General features: G+C 43.4%; 1 long non-coding RNA gene and 1 pseudogene across 1 annotated transcript in view; one reads left to right on the top strand and one right to left on the bottom strand.

Moving 5' to 3' along the window:
- Nucleotides 1-5,201, bottom strand: part of LOC129783133 (uncharacterized) — a 51,172-nt gene extending 45,971 nt beyond the window's left edge. The window contains exons 1-2 of the long non-coding RNA XR_008745122.1: nt 1,313-5,201; nt 611-749 (exon numbers count right to left, since the gene is read on the bottom strand). This is a non-coding gene — a long non-coding RNA (uncharacterized LOC129783133). The remainder of the gene's footprint in view (nt 1-610; nt 750-1,312) is intronic.
- A 10,697-nt stretch (nt 5,202-15,898) lies between these two features.
- On the top strand, nt 15,899-21,365 carry LOC129783045 (uncharacterized; annotated as a pseudogene).
- The last annotated feature ends 1,308 nt before the right edge of the window (nt 21,366-22,673 follow it).

Genomic DNA, 22,673 nt, shown 5'->3' on the forward strand with positions numbered 1-22,673 from the left:
TCAGTCCGTCTCTGGCCGGCCCCTCGCGGGGAACACCAAAACGCAGATCGGGACTCCCCACTCGCTTTGCAGTGACACCGCGTCTCTCACACACATCACACTCTCCGGGCAGCCCTCAGTCACACAGGCAGCATGTTACATGGTACCGTGCACTTACATACAGCTCTAGGAACGCTGACAGTTCGCGTTATCACACAAAATGCGCATTTCAATGAATAATTGCCAAAAAAACAGATTCTAATTTTTTTCTGGCCTTAAGCAGAGTGTTAAGTTTTCAGCTATTTGCCTAGAATTACCAGAATATTATTTTTTTTTCAACATACATTTCATAACTCCAAGTTTTGAACATGTAACAAGACAACACATAGTGCTCTGTGTCTTGTTTGTTCTATTTCAGTCGTTACATTCTAGGAATTCCCCAAATCTTAAGACAACCTAAAGGAAGTTTTTAGCTTCCCAAATCTTAAGACAATCAAATAGGGCTATTACCCTTTTCAGAAGGCATCCCTTCTTCTCAACCCTGCGAGACGGCGTCCCGTCTTTCATCTTATGGGGTAAAAACAAATCTTAAGACAATCAAATATTCAAAACAAAGAATAAATATAAATACCTTTTATGTTGTGCAGAAGTCCTTGTCCACCTGTGTGAGAAGCCGAGGGGTAGGGGAATCTTGCTGACAGAAGATGCAGTTGGGGGCCCTGAGGGTCCCCAGGCCCCTGGATTCCAGCACTGGTGGAGAATTCTCCTGGCTGGCTCGCCAAATTGATGCCAAAACAGCACAGAGTAAATGCTCAGAGATGAATTTTGTCTTTAAGCAGCAACCCCCACCATTTACTCAATAATTCTTTACACTGTATGCACTTTAAAACATATAGAGATTTACACTCGCCCCTCGGATGTTCGAGACAATAACCACATGTCAACATTCATAATATACCTAATACAGAAAAGTTCTCACATTTCCAGCATAAAATGCGTATAACATTTTTTATTAGTAACCCTATAATTATTAATCCTATATACACAGATTGAATTCAAATCATCAAACGTGTCAGTCTTCCAACCAAAACAGAATCAGAGTTCCGATATTACCTTAATACCGGAACGAATACCAGAACACAATCAGATATATACCTGCGGTGCTAGCTACCCGGCATACGCCATCCTGCATAAGCATACAATGATCTTACACCTTATGGACAACTTTACAGATGGACCGGTCCCAGAACAGAAATATCCGAAACAGTACTGTTCTAAATATAATATTAATAGAATATTTTAAATTAATATAATATTTGAATAAAGATAGTACCTTTGCTCCGCAAGATGGAGTCCTTGTCTGCTCCTGCAGTGATCCAGATGTGATGAGGAGCCCCTCCGGGAAAATCCCCGGGGGTACCCTAGGGAGTCCCCGCTCTCAATGGGTCCTGCAGCCAAGCAGAGCAGGCCCCATCTGGGTCGCCAAATTGATTTAAAGAATCAGTCACCAATATATGAGCGAGCAGAGGTTATCTTTATTTGGCAGCACTGGGTGCATGGGGGATCGCTCCACCAAAGTCATGCACACCGAGGGGATTTTTCAGTCCCCTCTTTATACAAGCAACTCATACTTATTCATTAACTTTCCAGGAAATCATTTACATATTCATTACAATTCCAGGAACTCATTTACATATCTCACTAAACTAGTGACCGTGATTTAAGTCCTTGTCTTTGCCACGTTGCATAAACAACAGGAACTTAGGACCAGATAGCCTTTTTAAAGATGACAAATGTACATCTGTCATGTTAGCAATAAGGGTCCTTGGATGTTTCCCAACTTTTAGATAAACATAAGTACATCATCCTATAGATAAGTAGTACATCATTCATCATTCAGTACAAGCCCAGAGGAGCTCAGAGATGCACCATGGCAGGCAGAAACCCAAATCAAGGACACCTGAGGAATGACCACCTTGTATGATCTGCTCCCAAAAAATTTAAAATATGAAGTGACAGGGGAGGACCAGAACTACGTAAGGAGTAATCACACTGCATGGTTTTGCTTGACAGAATTTTTCATGTTCAGACATGAAAGACAGGACTTTTGTGGATTATTCCTAATACCAGCAGATAGGAAACAGTCTAGGAGGTTCCTGGAGTGTGTGGAAAATAACTTCCTGACACAGCTGGTCAGTGAGCTAACCAGGGGACATGACCTGCTGGACCTGCTGTTTACAAACAGGGAAGGAGTGATGGGTGATGTGGTGGTTGGAGGATGTCTTGGACATAGAGATCACAAGATGATACTTCTCAGTTCTCAGAGAAGGAAGGAGTGAGGTCAGCAGAACCGCTACCTTGCACTTCTGGAGGGCAGACTTTGACCTGTTTAAGAGCCTGGTTGACAGAGTCCCTTGGGAGATAGTTCTGAAGGGCCAAGAGGTCCAGGAAGACCGGACGTTCTTCAAGAAGCAAGTCATAAAGGCGCAGGACCAGGCCTTCCCCATGTGGCAACAGATAAACTAGTGGGGAAGAAGACTGGCCTGGCTGAACAGAGAGTTTTGGCTGTGTAAGAAACTATGGACTAGGGTATTGTTTATTAAGATTTATGTTAAGCCCAATGTAAAGGTTAGGCAACAAAAGATATGAAATCGCTTATGCAAACTAAACCAGACACCGCTTGTGTAAGATAGGATAACCGCAATCGCTTACACAAACTAAACCAGATACCGCTTGTGCAAGATAAGATAACCGCCAGATGTCCAGGAACCGACAGAAACAGGACAAACAACCCCATATAAGGACATATGAGTGAGGGGTCAACTATGGGACAAAGGAGGAAGACTTCTTACTTCGGCCTCAACGACCACCAGGAGGCAGAAAACGACCCCCTAACAACAACTGAAGCATGCGCAGAGTACCTCCACTACCTCATGAACACGGAAGTAAAGATGTATAAAAAGGGACTGTTTGAACTGCTCAGTACGGCAGTTGGCGGAGCGCAGACTCCCCTGCCGTCCAGCGCTGTCTTTGCTCATATTCTACTTGCTATAATTAATAAAATTTTAATTGGATTATGATCCATTGTGGTCTCAATTTATAACAATTCCTGGTGCCGTGACTCGGATAAGGAACGGTGGGCTTCCGTCCTCCGGGGAGGCGCCCTGCGACAATCCGCGGCCCCGTGACCGACAGCCTACCTCAACCTTACCGACGAACCTAAATTCTAGAATAATGAGCAAAGGAGAAACCGGTAAAATCCCATAAAATTCTGTGCACGGGAGTCCGGACGAAGACGCAGGACGCATAAGTATATTGCGAATTTGTTCGCGGGTTTGCCGTTCGGGCGGGATTGGGTTTCCTGGAATATAACGAGTGAGAGGTTCGATATACTGAACCAAGCGAGTGTGGACTCTTAAGTACTGCGTCTCCCATCTCCCGCGAGGGACTGGGCCAGGAACAAGGGGAGCGAGTGAGTGTATGTTTGTGGATATTCCAGAAGATGGGGGCGAAGGGCAGCAAGCCTTCGACTCCCATGGGAAGGGTACCCACTGTACCTAAGAATACCCCTCTGGCATATATCTTAGACAATTGGAGATATTTCCCTGGAACCCTAGGGAAAGATAAGCAGAAGATGACAGAATATTGTACTAAGATATGGGGAGGGAAGAAGATTTCTAAAAATGTCTTTTGGCCAGTCTATGGGTCAGAAGAAGATTGGGTAAGACAGCAATTAAACCTCTGGGTTAATAATAAAAAACCCCTTAACCCGGAGGAGAGTCAATATGCGGAAGTGTGGCTAGAAAGACCGGGAGCTAGACTTTACCCGCTGAATGAAGTAAAAATTAAACAAAGGAAAAAGAAGGAAGAGTTAGACGAAACCCTTCTAACCCCCCCTCCTTACATTCCTCCTCCTGCTCCCGCAGCCCCTCCAGAGGTCCCCAGAGCGCCCACTCCCCCACCAGAGTCGGAACAAGGGTCTCCCCCTCCTCCTAGACGCGTAACTAGAAGTCAAAAAGGGGCAGCTCAGATGTACCCCTTAAGGGAAATACCCATGGGGGGACCTCAACCTGTGATCGGATATATTTCCGTACCCCTAAACTCGGCTGACCTACGAGATTTTAAAAGAACCGAGATGGGAAACTTAATTGAGGACCCACTCGGAGTGGCAGAAAGATTAAATCAATTTTTGGGACCAAACCTTTATACTTGGGATGAGATGCAATCTATCCTTGGTCAATTATTTACTACCGAGGAAAGAGATATGATTAGACGAGCAGGAATGAGACTGTGGGATGCTCAACATGCCCAGGGACCTCAAGCAGATATTAAATGGCCACTCCAAAGGCCTAATTGGGATAATCAGGATCCGGTGCATAGAACTCATATGCAGGACCTGAGAACTATAGTAATTCAGGGGATTAGAGAAGCAGTACCCCGTGGCCAGAATATCAATAAAGCATTTAATGAAATGCAAAAGAAAGATGAAAGCCCTACTAAGTGGCTGGAACGACTGAGGAAAGCCCTTCAGCTGTACTCTGGGGTAAATCCAGACAACCCTTTAGGGTAAGCGCTCCTCAAAACTCAGTTTGTGGCAAAATCATGGGAAGATATCAGAAAGAAGATTGAAAAGTTAGAAGACTGACAGAATAGAGGGTTGGATGAATTATTGAGGGAAGCTCAGAAAGTCTACGTAAGGCGGGAAGAAGAGAGCAGCAAGCGACAAGTAAAAATGATGGTAGCAGTGGTCAGAGAGAATCACAAAGGGCGGACTGGTGAACACAGATCTGAAAAGAAACAAGGGAACGTAGTAGTAAAGAAGGAACAGGGATGTTGTTTTTACTGTGGAAAGAAGGGACATATAAAGAAGAATTGCAGAGAAAGGATCAGGGATGAGTAAATATTGAAAACGGAATAGGAGAGTCAGGGGCTCTATATCTTAGGGGACCGGAGTCATCATGAGCCCTTGATAAAATTAAAAATAGGTCCCCATAAACAAGGGTTCACCCTTTTAGTAGACACTGGAGCTGAGAAATCGACTATTAAGCAAATACCTGAGGGATGTAAAGCTTCCCCTGAAAAAAGTACAAGTAATTGGGGCAAAAGGAGAACCCTTTAAAGTAAGCAAAATCAAAAATGTGGTATTCGAAACTGAAAATAAATTTGGAATGGGTGAACTCTTGCTCGTCCCTGAAGCAGAATTTAATCTGTTAGGACGAGATTTAATTGATGAATTGCAATTAGAAATTAAAATAAAAAATCAAGAACTAACGGTGTCTGCTTATCCTTTGACCGTGGATGATCAAAAACAAATTAACCCCGATGTCTGGTACTCTCCGGACACAATTAGTAGACTGGAAATCCCACCGATTAAAATCCAAATTTCCGAACCCCACATACCTGTGAGGGTAAGGCGATATCCCATATCCCTAGAAGGACGGAGAGGATTAAAACCAGAAATTGATCGATTGTTAGCACAAGGAATCTTAGAGACTTGTATGTCACCCTTTAACACCCCCATTCTGCCTGTAAAGAAACCAAATGGGAAATATCAGCTCGTACATGATCTAAGGGAAATAAACAAAAGAACTATCACCCGGTTCCCTGTAGTAGCAAATCCATACACACTGCTAAGCAAGCTAGGACCCCATAACTCCTGGTATAGTGTGGCTGATTTAAAGGATGCCTTTTGGGCCTGTCCACTGGCAGAAGAATGCCGTGATTATTTTGCCTTTGAATGGGAAGACATAGAGACAGGCCGTAGACAGCAATTGAGATGGACCGTGCTCCCCCGAGGGTTCACTGAGTCCCCTAATCTGTTTGGACAGGCCCTGGAAGAGCTCTTAAAAGAATACCAAGTACAAACGGGAAACGTGCTGTTACAGTATGTAGATGATCTGCTCATAGCAGGAAATAATAAGGAGGATGTAAGAAAAGAAAGCATTCGACTCCTAAACTTTCTTGCACAAAAGGGACTACGGGTATCACAAGAAAAGTTACAATTTGTGGAGGAAAAAGTGAAATATTTGGGGCATTATTTGTTTAACGGCAAGAAGATATTGGATCCAGAGCGCATTAAAGGAATTCTGGAATTACCTATGCCTGTCACTAAGAGGCAAATTCGGCAGGCATTAGGGCTATTTGGGTATTGTAGGCAATGGATAGAGAACTACAGCTTTAAAGTTAAATTCTTATATGAACAACTGTCTAAAGACAAAATACCCAAGTGGACCCCTCAGGATCAAGAGCAGTTTGCCAGTCTCAAAAAGGGAGCTAAGTCAAGCACCGGTTTTAAGTCTCCCAGATTAAAGCGGCCATTCCATTTATTCGTTAACATACATGAAGGAACAGCATTCGGAGTATTAACTCAGGAATGGGCCGGACAAAAGAAACCGGTGGCATACTTATCAAAGCTGTTGGACCCTGTGAGCAGGGGATGGCCGAGTTGTTTACAAATCATTGTTGCTGCTGCCTTATTACTTGAAGAAACGAATCGTATTACCTTTAATGGAGAAGTTGTCCTATATGCGCCTCATAATATAAGGGGGGTGCTTCAACAAAAAGCAGAAAAATGGCTTACAGATAGCCGACTATTAAAGTATGAGGGAATACTCATAGAATCTCCAAAACTATCCCTAAGGACTATCGGAGCGGTTAACCCTGCAGAATTTCTATACCCAGGGGAAAGTACTGAGTTAGTACATGATTGTCTTCAAACGATTGAACAACAAACACGAATTCGACCAGACCTAGAAGAAGAGGAATTACAACATGGAGAAATATTTTTCATAGATGGGTCATCTCGAATAGTGGAAGAAACAGCTGTCCGGACTGCTGAGCGTGGATGGAGTCATGCCAGTCGCATTAAAGGCCCAGTGACGAGACCCCACTGGAAAGTAATCAGTACTCCAGGTGACACCAAGATAACCCTGAAAAGATAACGTAATGATAGAGACTTTATTTGATTATTTTGCCACATTGCCTTTTGGTATAAAGTGTGTATTGCTGTTTATATTTGCTATAATTATTTCTTTTTTATCTATTATATATGGAAGCGTACAAAGTGTGTTGAAGGAAATTGCTAAACTTATGCAACCACACAATATTGAATATAGAAGATATGCTGATGTAAATAATATATGTACTCTAGATATACGAATTAGGTGTAATAATTTGAACTGCAATTGTTATCCATTTGCTTGTTTCAGGTGTAAGGTATGCCAGGATAAATGGTGGACACACTGTGAATGTAGATACCCTCCGATAGGAGTTTACACACAGTGTTGGAAAAATCCAAAGAACTCTCACTGAGTGGAAATTAAAACAATTAGAGTCTAAACAAGAAATTATTTGAGAATCCCATGAGTGGTGGGAAATTTTTGCCAAAGGAATAAACCCTCAATATTATTGTTACCACTCCAACGAACCAGTCCCCTTTATAGCTGAAATCTTGGCTATAAAGTGCAGAAGGGAAGTACTAACCGTGTTTTGCTTTGCCCCATTAGTTAAAGCTGCAAAGTGGGAAGCCTATGTAAACAGGCAGAAAGCCTGAAACAGCTGTTCTCCTGAAGAATCCCCTTGCTGCCGAGAAGATGGTACACCCCGTGGCTCGAAGCAACCGAGTCGACGGGCAAGGCAGAGGAGGAACAAACTGTGGAGAAAAGAACCAGAACAATGGGACACAAAAGCAACAATGGCCGAACTTCCCCAGGACTGGTAAAAATATACTTAAATTGGCAAAATTGACAGACACCCTTTTTCCTGTTATGCCGTTAGTTCTGTTATTGATAATAACCCAAGCAGATGGAAACCCTCATGAGCCAATGAGCTGGAAATTATTGCAATTAGATACAAGCCAAGTCGTTGGTGAATTTCAAGGACCTGGCAGCCCAACATTCAACGTAACTCCATGTCAACTAATCGGGCAATTCACTCCTGTATGCCAAAGACAAGGATGGCAAGGTAATAAAAGTTCAACTTATTTTTGTCCTGCCTCTAATCCAGGGAAAGAATACTGTAATTACCCTGGACATTATTATTGCGCATACTGGGGATGTGAAACAATGGCCCTAGAATGGGGAATTAATAATGATAAATATTTGAAAATTAGTTGGGGACCCCAAGGCTGTAACCCACCTTCATATACTTACAATGGATATATATTAGGGGGACAATACTCGTCAAACTGTCAATATCTGGAAATAAATATATCAAGTCCTACAGATGATAGTTGGTTAGTAGGAAAGATGTGGGGAGTTAGAATCAGAGAACCAGGGCCAGACCGAGGGGGTTTTATTAAAGTAATAAAGGAAAAGCTTCCACACGATCCCTTACCAGTAGGGCCAAACCTGGTCCTGAATCCACCCACTTCCTCTGAAAAAAGGTTGCCCCCGTAATTGTTGTAACCCCTTCTCCAGACTCCCTTTCGGAAACAACTAATGACACTGTGACTGAATTTTCTTTATCCAGGGATCTAGAGTTGTCAGAATCCAAAAACCCCTTATGGAATCTAATGCAAGCCTCTTATCGTGCCCTTAATGAAAGCAAACCAAATTTAACTGAGGAATGCTGGTTATGTTATAATGTTAAACCACCATATTTTGAGGCAATTGGAAAACCAGGTAGGATTCAATGGTCTAATGGTTCAAATCCACGAGAATGCCCATGGGATGACCAGAGGAACCATACGCAAGGAATTACTATTCAATTAGTAACAGGTCAAGGAAAATGTATAGGTACAGTGCCCGAAAAGTATCAGCCTTTGTGCAACCGAACAGTCACTAACACCAATATAGAGAAACACAAGAATCAAAATGACAAATGGGCTATCCCGACACCAGGAGCTAAATGGGTTTGTTCAGACATCGGAGTAACGCCTTGCCTATCCCTAAACATGTTTAATCAATCTCAGTTTTGTGTACAGGTGATTATTGTTCCTCGTCTGATCTATCACACCTCCGAGGAGGTGTTACGCCACTTTGAAGAAGACCTGAATAGACAAAACCGAGAGCCAATTACAGTGGTAACCCTAGCTACACTGCTGATAGCGGGCGGAGTTGGAGCAGGTACAGGCATAGCCTCCCTAGTAAAAGGTCAGGAATTACAAAGTTTGCAGATGGCTGTAGATGAGGATTTAGCAAAAATAGAACAATCTATCCAAAATTTAGCCACTTCAGTAAAGTCTTTATCAGAAGTAGTGCTGCAAAATAGAAGAGGATTAGATCTATTGTTCTTAAAGGAAGGAGGGTTATGTGTAGCTCTCAATGAAGAATGTTGTTCTTTTGCTGACCATACGGGAGTAGTCCAGGACACCATGTCTGAACTCCGGAAAAGGTTAGATCAACGTAAGAAGGATCGTGAGGTGGGCAGGTCATGGTATGAAAACTGGTTTAATATTTCACCTTGGCTAACCACTTTGTTGTCTGCTTTAGCAGGACCGCTTATCATGTTGATTTTGGGACTTATATTTGGGCCTTGTATATTACGCTATATTTTACACTTTATTAAAGAACGGTTTGACATAGCTAAACTGCTTATTTTAACTACGAGGTCTGGGGCAAAATATAAGAGTGTATCTATTAATGAGGATGAAGATTGTTGTGAATGCGTTATGCCACGTGAGAACTATGCCTATTGTAATTGTGAGGTATTACCTTGTGAGTGTTATGATAAATGTTGGGATTGTGGAAAAAGGTTTGCTTGCAGTGCCGAGAATGAAAGTAGTGTTTAATAAACAATAAAAGGATAAAAAAAAAGAAAAAGGGGGGATTGTAAGAAACTATGGACTAGGGTATTGTTTATTAAGATTTATGTTAAGCCCAATGTAAAGGTTAGGCAACAAAAGATATGAAATCGCTTATGCAAACAGCCACCAGACACCGCTTGTGTAAGATAGGATAACCGCAATCGCTTACACAAACTAAACCAGATACCGCTTGTGCAAGATAAGATAACCGCCAGATGTCCAGGAACCGACAGAAACAGGACAAACAACCCCATATAAGGACATATGAGTGAGGGGTCAACTATGGGACAAAGGAGGAAGACTTCTTACTTCGGCCTCAACGACCACCAAGAGGCAGAAAACGACCCCCTAACAACAACTGAAGCATGCGCAGAGTACCTCCACTACTTCATGAACACGGAAGTAAAGATGTATAAAAAGGGACTGTTTGAACCCTTTTTTGTTTGAACTCCCCTGCCGTCCAGCGCTGTCTTTGCTCATATTCTACTTGCTATAATTAATAAAATTTTAATTGGATTATGATCCATTGTGGTCTCAATTTATAACAGCTGGAACTAAGGGTAAAAAAGAGATTACCACCTTTGGAAGAAGGGGCAGGCGACTCAGGAGGATTATAAGGACGTCACAAGGTTATGCAGGGCAAAGATTAGAGAGGCAAAAGCCCAGCTAGAACTCAGGCTGCCCACTGCCATAACAGATAACAAATACATTAGCAAAAAAAGGAGAGCCAAAGATAATCTTTATCCTTTACTGGATGGGGGGGGGCATTGCCACAAAGGGTGAGGAAAAGGCTGAGGTACTGTCCTGTCCCACTGTGGTTTTTATTCTAGGCATGGCAACTAGGAATAACTACTGTTACTCAGAGACTTAGTGTAATGCAGCGACGTTTACTGGTTGATTTGCTTATTGCAATTGCTACGTGGCAAAGAAAAGAGATTTGTAAACTTGAATTCTTAAATGTATGGTACAAGAAAATAGAGCAACTTACAAACTTGAATTCTCAAACTTCAGACATAGGGCTATTGTACAAGAAAATAGAGAGGGTAAGAAGGCAAAAAGGAAAGAAGAAAAGAAAGTGCTCACCACCCTTGGATCTCGCATCTTGATCTGCAGTCTTCTATGGTTCACAGGTAGTCCTCAGGTAGTGGGCACACGTGTGTGCCTCTGTGGGGCACATTTTTATATCCTCAGTCTCTGCCCAGTTCCTCCCCCGAGGTGGGCCTTTGGGTATCGATGCACATGCGCATTAGGCCCTGTGGAAAGTTCTCAAAATGAGTCAGGGGTTGGTATCGGGATCCTGGGTGTCTCCAGACCCCTGCCAGAATCACCTTTGATTGACCTTGCCTTCAGTGTGCAGGTGCTTTGCCTCTTAGCCTATGCGAATGTGGGCACAGAAAAGTGCCACCCTGCCTATGTAGAGTGTACCTTTCTGTACCTTTTAATTCTTAGTATGCTTAGGCTAGGCGGATATTTAAGACTTTCTGAGAATGTTACTATGGTCAATTCTGAATAGTCCTTCACAGGTACTTAATGCTTTCTTTGCCTCAGTCTTTAATAGTAAGACCAGCTTCCCTCTGGGTACTCAGCCCCCTTAGCTGGAAGATAGGGATGAGGAGGAGCAGAATGAAGTCTCCACAGTCCAGGAGGCAATGGTCAGTGACCTGCTGCTCCACTTAGACATGCACAAGTGTATGGGGCTGGATGGGATCCACCCCAGGGTACTGAGGGAGTTGCCAGACTCATCCCTCTAAATTATGCTGTTAATTTACTCCGGGCATTAATTTTCACTTTTAATTTTCAATTTCTATTTATAAAGAATTACTAGTTTCAGAAAAGGCAAAATCTCTAGGATCAGAAGGTTAAAAATGCTTACTTATACCTTTCAATTTGTGCACTTAGATTCTTGAGGGCAAACTTAGAGCTGCTGAATTTATAAATACTCCAAACACTAATTTTCTTGCCATAATTTAAATTGGCACATGGAGCTGAGAGTCAGGTAGTCAATTAGCCCACTAACACCTTTAAACATCTTCTCACATACCACTTCACATTACAGGTTGAGCAAAGTACTATACAATCAGTACACTGATGATATTTTTCAAGACCAGAAGTATTAACATTTCCAACAAAATGAAGCTTATAAAAGCATATATCCACAGTTATGGGAAGAGGCACAGCCACAAGACAGTCTTTATATTTAAATAAGTGTACAATCTTCAAAGGCCTTCACCTTTCTTATCAGCAAGCCCATGCACACTCTTATCCAGAGTTTGTCACACGATTTATCTTTTCTAAGGGGGGGGGGAAGGAGTTTCTGTGGGAAGCACTGTTAAAAGACTGGCACGCTACATCAGTGTGAAACAATTTAAAGAAACACTACAATTTTTATTTTCAGTGAGATGTTTAGTTCATTAAGTGGCACTGCTATCTGCTCTAATCACCATGTCTACCTCTTCTTATGGCCAACATTTCTGATCATCAGAAAACTAAAATAAGCTTGTCACATATACATCATCTCCAGAGTGAAAATGGACAAGAAAGGGCTGTATTCACTGAGGAAAAGAAAATCCAAGAAAGAAGAAAGATTAACCATGCAGCTCAAAATGCTCATACGAGCACCAACAAATTAGAACCTGGTACCACACTGGAGTCAGACATCATGTTTTAATTGTCTTCTAAAAGTGCCTAAAGTATTTCTGTACTAAATCCATGCACTGAGATGACAGCAAGAGATTTCATAGTAAAATCACACATCAATTAACAGAAAAAATCAGCAGGAATACATTCACAGAAAAGAATTCTTGGAATATAGGATAGCAAAATCAGCATTAGAAAAATGATTAAATGCACCAAATTAGGAAAGTTGGGACACTATTTTTTAAATGCAAACCTAATTTTAAATGTAAAGACCGTGACAAAAGAAACAATAAAATAGTCATGGTAGCATCTCAAATATTTTACAGGGGCAGCTCTTTGTAGCTCCATTCTGAATAGTCATCATCTGGCATTTAATATCTGTGTATTCACAGCTACACAGTTAACCTTGCTAGAAGCTACAAATCCAAGGACTAGCTCTCCACTTCTTACACATACCCTTTTCTTACTGTCTTTCAAAGCATCAATTGGACAAAGATATTAACAGCTGGCATTAAAAGTGCAACACAACAACAATCAGGAGCACACTTGCTAGTTATATGCAATAAGATAAAAAACAAATAAGAGCTGTGATGTTTCTTGAATCAACACAGAATAGTTAGCTCCTAATTCAACTTATGACACATTTTCTCTGTGCATACAATTTTTCTTTGCTCTTTTTTTTTTTACCTGTTATTTTGACTTTTCATCTTACCAGGTCAGACCATATGATTGTGGAAAACCTCCGGGCCAAGAAGCAATCACCAACTGCAGAGAGTACAAAGGCTGAAAAAGTAACTGCAGGTACAAACTCTGCTATCCACCCCAGGTTACTGAGCGAGTTGGCAGAAGTGCTCATCAAGCCACTTTCCATCATTTATCAACAATCCTGGCAAACTGGGGAGGCCCCAGTTGACTGGAGGTTAGCCAATGTGATGCCCATCTACAAGAAGGGCAGGAAGGAGGATCCAGGGAACTACAGGCCTGTCAGCCTGACCTCTGTGCCAGGGAAGGTTATGGAGCAGATCATCCTGAGTGCAATCACACAGCACATGCAGAACAATTGGTGGATCAGGCCCAGCCAGCACAGGGTTATAAAAGGCAAGTCCTGCTTGACAAACTGTAGAAGAATGGCTGCAGAAGCGTGGCCATAGAATCCCTAAAGATCTGCACAATCCAGGCCTGGTATTAGAATAGGCCTGTAATTAGAATTGTGCTGAAGTTGTTGTGCTGAAGTTAACAAGAAAGTAGCCTTGAGCTATTCTTGAATCCTGAGACCAAGTAACTTTGTTGTGCTAACAGGCTGTGGCTGTAACAAGCTGCAGCTGTTAGGAAGGCAGGTGCAAGGCCAAGGGAGATAGGGAGCGGAATGGGAATAAAGGGAGTAGCAAACCACAAGGCTGAAACATAGCAATGCAAATAGCTACATGGATAGAATGCTTATTTTAGTCATGATAATTAGGGGTGTGAGAACAGCGCGCGCTTAGGGGCTAATAACCAGTTATATTTTTGCTTTGGGAATATGCATGTGTATCAAGTCTATATAAGTAGTATTAGAAGCTAATAAAGTTGAGCAAGATGCATAACTCATATTGAGTAATTTCTTGACTCTGGCGGACCCTTCTCCCAACAATTGGCACCCAAACGACAGGAAAGCTGGAAAAACTCTGCCTTTGCATTGTGACAGTGGGCTTTGTGAATTGAGAGTCGCTAGAGAGGAGTTCGAGCAGGAAGACGTCCGTAAGGAGTGAAGGCGTCTGAATCCGCACCTGCACCGGTAAGACCGTTTTTCCCTCGATAATGGAAAGGGAAGCGGCACTCACGCTATTAACTGATATTCTTGCTAAGCGAGAGGCTAGCGTGAGCACAAAGAAGCTCCATGAGCTCTGTAGGTGGGTGAATGAAAAAGGACACCTAAAAGACCCGCAATTGATGTTTAGTGTGACTGAGTGGCGAGAGATCAGGGATTCCCTTTGGGATGCGACCCTTAGCGGCAGCAAGTCGGCCAAGGACTTGGGAACAACCTGGCGGGAGGTCATGAACCATTTACGATCAGTGGTTGCGGAGAAAAAAATGACTATGGCTGCGTCAGACCTCCTCGGTCGGGAAACCGAGTCGGAGTCTACCTGATTATTTGGTCAAGGCGTTCCGTCTGCGAAAGGCATAATTGTGCCCATTAAAAAATCTGCGACAGAGCTATTACACCCGACACCGACACCGGAGGGTGCCGCCGTAACGGGTGCTCCACGCCGACCTGAAAGCTACCGAGAGCCGCCCCCCCTGCTAGATGAGGAAGAGGATACAAGAGCGGGTCGGAGTGCACCTCTGAATGAGAGCGCAGAGTCCGATAAAGAAAATGAACCCACCCCAGCTGCACCTGCCTCGATGCCCCGTCCCCGAACAAAACCGTCCGACTGGACCATAAACTGCTTGCAGCAGTAATTGAACGAATGCCATCTGCCTACTGCCGGTCGTGATGTTCAAGTCCTGACCCAGGAAGGCGTTATCCTCCAGCCTGCCGCTTCCCAAAGTCGTTGGTCTGGGGTTATACGAGACGCTATATTGGCGGGAGAGTGGCAGGCTGCTTCTGCTGTTGCATGTCCGGTGCAGACCACCACGTTACCAGACGGTACAGCAGCCGCAACGTGGAAACCTTTCGATTGGAAGTTTATGCAGCAGCTACGACAAACTGTTACACAATATGATTTGCAATCAGAACCAGCCAAGCACCTGCTGAATTATTTGTTTGACTCTGAAATCATGACACCCAGTGACTGTACTTCGCTAGCCAGATTGTTTCTTACACCAGCACAGTTCCCCGCGCCCCGCCAGCGTGCCGTGCCCCACGGCTCCCCCCGCTCGCCCGCCCACCCACCGCCACGGATCCCCACAGCTGCTGGAGAAAAGCGGAGTCCAGAGTTCGGTGTAGAGCTGCAGATCGCACCCCCGCCGGAGGTAAGACCGCGTAGAGTAAATCGCGGCAGGACTCTACGCTAAATTCCTCTCTGTGAGGGGGGGGGGGGGCACTAAGGAAGGCCGCGACGAGTAAATCGCGGCGGGGCTTCTCCGCTGATATCCTTTCTGTGAAAGGGGAGAGCTCTGAGAAGACCGCGATGGAATTAGACGCGGCAATTAAACTGTTAACTGGTATCCTCCTTAAGAGAGGGGAGGGCGTTAAAGAGACAGAAGTGGAGACCTTAGTTTGCTGGGCACGAAAAAAAAAAAATAAAAAAATAAGACCCCCGAGCCCGCGTTATTGTTTAGTATTACGGAATGGAGAGAAGTGGGAAATTGCCTCTGGGATACTACGATCGAGGGAAGCAAAGAAGGAAAAGAAGCTAAAGCGTTAGGAGCGACGTGCCTGTCGATAGTTAACACTGGAAACTATGAAGGCAGGAAAAAAAAAAAAAAAAAAAAGTAGCGGCAGCAGCCATAGAAGCGTTGGGGAGAGATGTGATAGAAAAGCCGGTAGAGCAGAAGGGTGATTCACCTAAGCCTTCTCTCTTGGCTACGCTTTTCGGAGTCGGGCATACTCGTCCTATGAAGGGTATGTCCGCCCCTGCGTGTTCAACAGTGCAGGAGCTTTTAGATAAGACAGCGGACAAACCGAAAGTTACTCCACGAGAGCCTGCTGTAACTGAGCAGAACCCGGAAGAGGCTGCTGAGCATCCCCAGGAGGGCGGGGCAGCGAGTCCTGCTCCACCAATCACGTCAGGGCGGGCAAAAGAGCCGTGGGATGACGTACCCTCCTCGTCCTGAAACATCGTCTGACGAATCTGAGGAAGAAGGCGGGGAAAAGTCTTGTGATAACAATACAGAGAAATCCTTACAGGAGGTAATAGATAAATTAACAAAACTGGAAAAGCGAGTTGAAATGAACCTGCCTACTACTTCAATCCCTGTAGTTCCTCCAGTTAGCCCAACTACCCCACCGATGCTGAACTCGAGAAAAGATCCAATTCTACAGCGCTGGTCTGGTGTTATTCGTGATGCTATTTTGGAGGGTGATTGGCAGGTGACCAGCTCGTTAGCTTGCCCAGTAGTGGTTAATAATCTTGATGCACATAACTGGGACATGATTTATGGAAGGTTAATGATCAGATTTTCGCGATGGGAGTGTTGATGGGAGTGTTGCAACATGCTCTTCCAACTCTTATGATGATCCCTCAGATTTGGGAAATTGTTGTGATAGACTTGAAAGACTGTTTTTTTTTTTTTTAACTATTCCCTTACACCCTGATGACACACAAAGAGACGCACTAACGATGATTTGCAACCGTTCCGATCCTGGTTGCATGGCACCGAAGCCAACAGTCCTCAAACTTGTTCACCAGAACAGCGGACTGCCCTAGAAGTTGTGTCCCGCAAGATTCAGACTGGCTGGTGTGGTTGCCGAATGGCGAATCACCCATTATCTTTTTTGGTTTGTAATGTTGCCACTTCACCTTTTGCCCTTATTTTGCAATGGCAAAAGAAAAAGGGGGAAAATACGGCGATCGTTTTAGAGTGGTTGTTTTTGCCATCACAACCCAGACATTGTATTTTAAGTCGCCCTGAAGCAGTAGCGGCCTTGGTGAGAAAAGGAAGAGACAGGATTGTTGAAATTGATGGGACTGAACCGGCAGATATCAGTATTCCAGTCCGTGGTGATGATCATGAGTGGCTCCTGAGACATTCAACAGCCATACAGGGAGCCTTGATGGGTTATACAGGTGTTGTACACAACAACCGGCCAAAAGGACCTCTCTGGAAGATGTTAGAGCATTACCAGTGGATTGCTAGACCATTATGCTCAAAAAGACCAGTTGAAGGGCCAACGGTGTTCACAGATGCAGGAAGGAAGATGAAGAAGGCTGCGTGTGTTTTGCAATCTGATAATCAGTGGCAGAAACAAGTGATCACTGGTGAACCAGGGGACAACCTTCAAACCTTTAGAACTGAAAGCAGTGTGTTGGGCATTGGGAAGCTGGAACAATATACCTGTAAACATAGTATCAGACTCATTGTACATAGTTGGTGTAGTACAGCGCATTGAAGATGCCTTGTTGAGAGAGACAAAGAACCAACATCATGGTGAAATGTATCTACAACTGCGTAGTACTCTTCGACAGAGAAAACATGAATTTTGTATTCTGCATATTAGAAATCATCAGTGAACTATTGGGTTGGGCGAAGGTAATGCTAGAGCTGATGAAGCAGTCAGCTGTCTGGCAATAACTCCTCCAACAAATAAGCTTGAAGAAGCTCGTAACAGCCACGAGATGTTTCATCAGAATGCAAAGTCTTTACATCAACAGTATCAAATACCCATAGTAGATGCAAAGGGTATTGTCCGCTCCTGTCCTCAATGTAGTCATCATGGACCTGGTTTAGGGGTGGGCACTAACCCAAAAGGTCTGAAGGCACTTCAGGTTTGGAAAATGGATGTAACACATGTACCTGACTTTGGGAAGCTTAAATAAAGGACCTATATGGGTCCCTAGCAAGTTTGTGCAACCTGTATGTCAGTATCAGAAGTCGGAAGAGAAGACTCAGAGCAAGCAGATGGAATAAACGGTCTGTGTTGTAAGGGATGTAACCCGCGGGTATTGTGCCAATGTATGCTATGTGGGGTAAAACAGTTCTGTAAGCCAAAGCTTAAATGTAAATGGTGTAGAGTGTATGTGTTTGATTGGTAACCGGGCATGAAGCAAGAGAAAGCATACGACTAGTGTAATACCATGCCGATTGGAGACAGCATACATCCTCAGAATCTGTGAGCACAAATCAGCCACATTATTTACCGTTGCAGAAGTTAGACCTTATTGGCTAGCGTTGTACCTGTTGAATATGTTAATGTAACTGCAACTGGTATGGCAGACTGTACCCACATGTCATCACCACTTCAGCCTGTAGATGGCACTGGAGTAATTTGGTTTGGTGACCCGTGGCGGTTGTGGCTAGCACGTCAAGGTGAACGGGGGTTCTATACAGTGTTTCAAAATCTAACCGGTTCACCTATTTGGGGTGAATTGAAAACTGGAGGCTTTCATGTAAATGTATCAGGGGGTTATCAGTTGCCACCGGGAGTCTTTTTGATATGTGGGGATAGAGCGTGGCCAGGAATACCTATGCATCCTGTTGGTGGGCCATGTTATTTAGGGCATTTGACTTTGTTTGCTCCACATATGAAAGACTTATTGAAAATGGCTCAAAAATCTCATAGATCACGGAGGGCACTGCGTACCTTTGATGTAACATGCAATGACCGAGTTGATCTACATTCAATGACAGCAGATGTTTTGGTCTCCATATTTATGCCGGGAGCAATGACAGCATCAAATGCTAAGAATATACGAAGGTTAGCGTGCTGGGGAGAGAAACAATTTAATCTTACATCGCAGATGTTAAGTTTGTTATTGCTTGATGTAGATAGTGTTAGGCATGCAAAATAGAGCTGCAGTAGATTTTTTGTTATTAGCACATGGACATGGTTGTGAGGATTTTGAAGGGATGTGTTGTATGAACCTTTCCAATCATTCCATATCGATGCACAAGAAGATGTCACAACTGCAGGGAAACATGAAGCATATTCTTGCTGATGATAATCCCTTTGATGAATGGTTGAGAGGACTGGGGATAACAAGTTGGTTAAAGACGTTATTGATGGAAGGAATACACTTTGTTATAATCGTTATTGTAATGCTTTTAGTTTTTAGCTGTTTATTTTCTTGTTTAAAGAGAGTAGTTTTTAACATAACCAATCAGGCCTGGCTTGTGCAAAAGAAAAAAGGGGGAATTGTAGAAGAATGGCTGCAGAAGCGTGGCCATAGAATCCCTAAAGATCTGCACAATCCAGGCCTGGTATTAGAATAGGCCTGTAATTAGAATTGTGCTGAAGTTGTTGTGCTGAAGTTAACAAGAAAGTAGCCTTGAGCTATTCTTGAATCCTGAGACCAAGTAACTTTGTTGTGCTAACAGGCTGTGGCTGTAACAAGCTGCAGCTGTTAGGAAGGCAGGTGCAAGGCCAAGGGAGATAGGGAGCGGAATGGGAATAAAGGGAGTAGCAAACCACAAGGCTGAAACATAGCAATGCAAATAGCTACATGGATAGAATGCTTATTTTAGTCATGATAATTAGGGGTGTGAGAACAGCGCGTGCTTAGGGGCTAATAACCAGTTATATTTTTGCTTTGGGAATATGCATGTGTATCGAGTCTATATAAGTAAGTATTAGAAGCTAATAAAGTTGAGCAAGATGCATAACTCATATTGAGTAATTTCTTGACTCCGGCGGACCCTTCTCCCAACAACAAACCTGATCACCTTCACAACAAAAGGAGGGCCAAGGATAATCTCTATCCTTTATTGAATTTGGCGGGGAACATTGCCACAAAGGGTGATGAAAAGGCTGAGGTATTTAATGCTTTCTTTGCTTCAGTCTTCAAGAACTAGACCAGTTGCCCTCAGGGTACTCAGCATCCTGAGCTGGAAGACAGGGACAAGGAGGAGCAGAATAAAGTCCCCACAGTGCAGGAGGCAATGGTTAGTGATCTGCTGCTCCACTTAGACATGCACAAGTGTATGGGGCTGGATGGAATCCACCCCAGGGTACTGAGGGACCTGGCAGAGGAGCTCGTCAAATGACTCTACAGCACTTATCAACAGTCCTGGCAAACTGGGGAGGTCCCAGAAGAATGGAGGTTAGCCAATGTGATGCCCATGTACAAGAAGGGCCAGAAGGAGGATCCAGAGAACTACAGGCCAAGGAAGAACTACTGCCAAGGAAGGTTATGGAGCCGATCATCCTGAGCACCATCACACAGCACATGCAGAACAACTCGGGGATCAGGCCCATCCAGCATGGGGTTATGAAAGGCAGGTCCTGCTTGACTAACCTGATCTCCTTCTATGACAAGGTGATGCACCTAGTGGATGAGGGAAAGGCTGTGGATGTTGTCTTCCTGGACCTTTGTAAAACCTTTGACGCTGTCTCCCAGAGCATTCTCCTGGAGAAACTGGCTGCTCGTGGCTTGGAAGAGTATACTTTACGCTGGATTAAAAGCTGGCTGCTTGCTGGATGGCTCAGCCCAAAGAGTGGTAGTAAATGGAGTTATGTTCAGTTTGCGTCTGGTCCCAAGTGGTGTTCCCCAGGGCTCAGTATTGGGGCCAGTCCTGTTTAATATCTTTATCAACAATCTGGACAAGGGGATCGAGTGCAACCTCAGTAAGTTTGCAGATGACACCAAGTTGGGGGGAAGTGTTGATCTGCTTGAGGGTAGGAAGGGTCTGCAGAGGAATCTGGACAGGCTGAACAATGGGCTGAGGCCAATTGTATGAGATTCAACAAGGCTAAGTGCCATGTCCTGCACTTGGGTCACAACAACCCCTTGCAATGCTACAGGCTTGGGGAAGAGTGGCTGGAAAGCTGCCTGGTGGAAAAGGACCTTGGGGGTGCTGGTTGACAGCCAGCTGAACATGAGCCAGCAGTGTGCCCAGGTGGCCAACAGTATCCTGACCTATATCAGAAATAGTGTGGCCAGCAGGACTAGGGAAGTGATTGTCCCTTTTTATTCGGCACTGGTGAGGTCGCACCTCAAATACTGCGTTCAGTTTGGGGCCACTCACTTCAAGAGGGATTTATAGGTGCTGGAGTGTGTCCAAAGAAGGGCAATGAAGCTGGTGAAGGGTATAGAGAACAAGTGTTATGAGGAGCAGCTGAGGGAACTGGGTTTGTTTAGTCTGGAGAGGAGGCTCAGGGGGAAACCTTATTGCTCTCTACAGCTACCTCTCTACAGAGGTGGTAGTAAGGTGGGTATCACTCTCTTTTCCCAAGTAACAAGTGATAGGATGAGAGGAAACAGCCTGAAGTTGCGCCAGGGGATGTTTAGATTGGCTATTAGGAAAAAAAAATTTCACTGAAAGGGTGGTGAAGCTTTGGAACAGGCTGCCCAGGGATGTTGTGGAATCACCATCCCTGGAAGTGTTTAAAGAATGCATAGATGTGGTACTCGGGGACATGGTTTAGTAGTGGACTTGGCAGTGTTAGGTTAACATTGGACTCGATCTTAAAGGTCTTTTCCATCCTAAATGATTCTATGATTCTATCTCTGATCCCATTTGGTGCACTGAAATCATTCATTGATTAAGGCTTCAAAAACTCCGGAGGTGACCCTGTACCTTATAGATCACACTACTTTTATAGAAAAAAAAAACCCAACCAAAACCCATGTACTATGTTTTGGCTAGTCAAAAACTATTAAAAAATGCTTATCCTCAGGATTTATCCCTGTTAAAACAGTTTCTGGCATTATTTGAATTCAGCATAAGTTTCCAAAAATGTTCAGTACTCCAATACAGTGAAACAGATTTTTTTCCTCATTCATAATCTCTTTTAATTAGCATAAGGACAGGAAAATGCTATAAGGCTGAACTTCAGTCAAAGATTGCAGGAAGCAACTTTAAATCCTGGCATTTAACTTTTCATTGTTTAACTATATTAAAACAAAAAATGCCTGTTTGCAATATATTAAGTAGCAAGATTAGGAATTTTCCTGTATAGCACCTCCCTAGAACTTGAGTTAATGGTAGTAATAAAAGACTGGCTTTCATTTTGTGGTCCTATCTGTAAGGAGGAAAAGACACATACCTTGCCAATTTGTTTTACAGCTTTTTGCAGGACGCTAATGCAATCTGAGATCTGGGAGGAGTGGTTCTGCAGGCAAGCAGGCCATAGTTAATGTGCCAGTAAAAAGTATTTAGCTGCTTCTGAGGAAAAGTTTTTAAAAAATGCAATACTTCATGATCTTAATGAAAATATTTATCATTTTTGGCTTCCCTGTTCCCTTTCTAACAATAAGATCTATTAAAACCACTGCTAAAATGTCCAAGATTCAGAGAACAGCAACCTACTATTGCTGTCAATTACTTGGTTACTTCAAATGATTTCTTCTATATGATATAGCAAAGATTTCCATCTATTTAGAACCAAAAAAGCACCTTAAAGAAAGTAGTAGGATTTTTAAATTCAAGCACTCAAGAGTAACAATGAAATGAAACTAATACCTGCTTATGCAACATTAATTCAACTGCCTGTTTACATATGCTAATGTCAGCTCTAACAGGGAAGGGAGCTAAAAGGACACCAGCCTTTTACAAAGACACTTCTCAAGGCCAGAGATAGTAATATTCACTGCAAAATTATTATCATCCAGAAAGTTACTTACGTATCATCCTGCCTAGTTTCAATTAAGAAGTAGCAATGGTTTTTTGGATGCTTTTGGAATTTTCAGTTTGCCTGTATGAAAAACAGGTTTCAGTATATAAAATATATAAA

Source organism: Falco peregrinus, chromosome W (genome assembly GCF_023634155.1).
Source record: "Falco peregrinus isolate bFalPer1 chromosome W, bFalPer1.pri, whole genome shotgun sequence".
Classification (NCBI taxonomy): domain Eukaryota; kingdom Metazoa; phylum Chordata; class Aves; order Falconiformes; family Falconidae; genus Falco; species Falco peregrinus.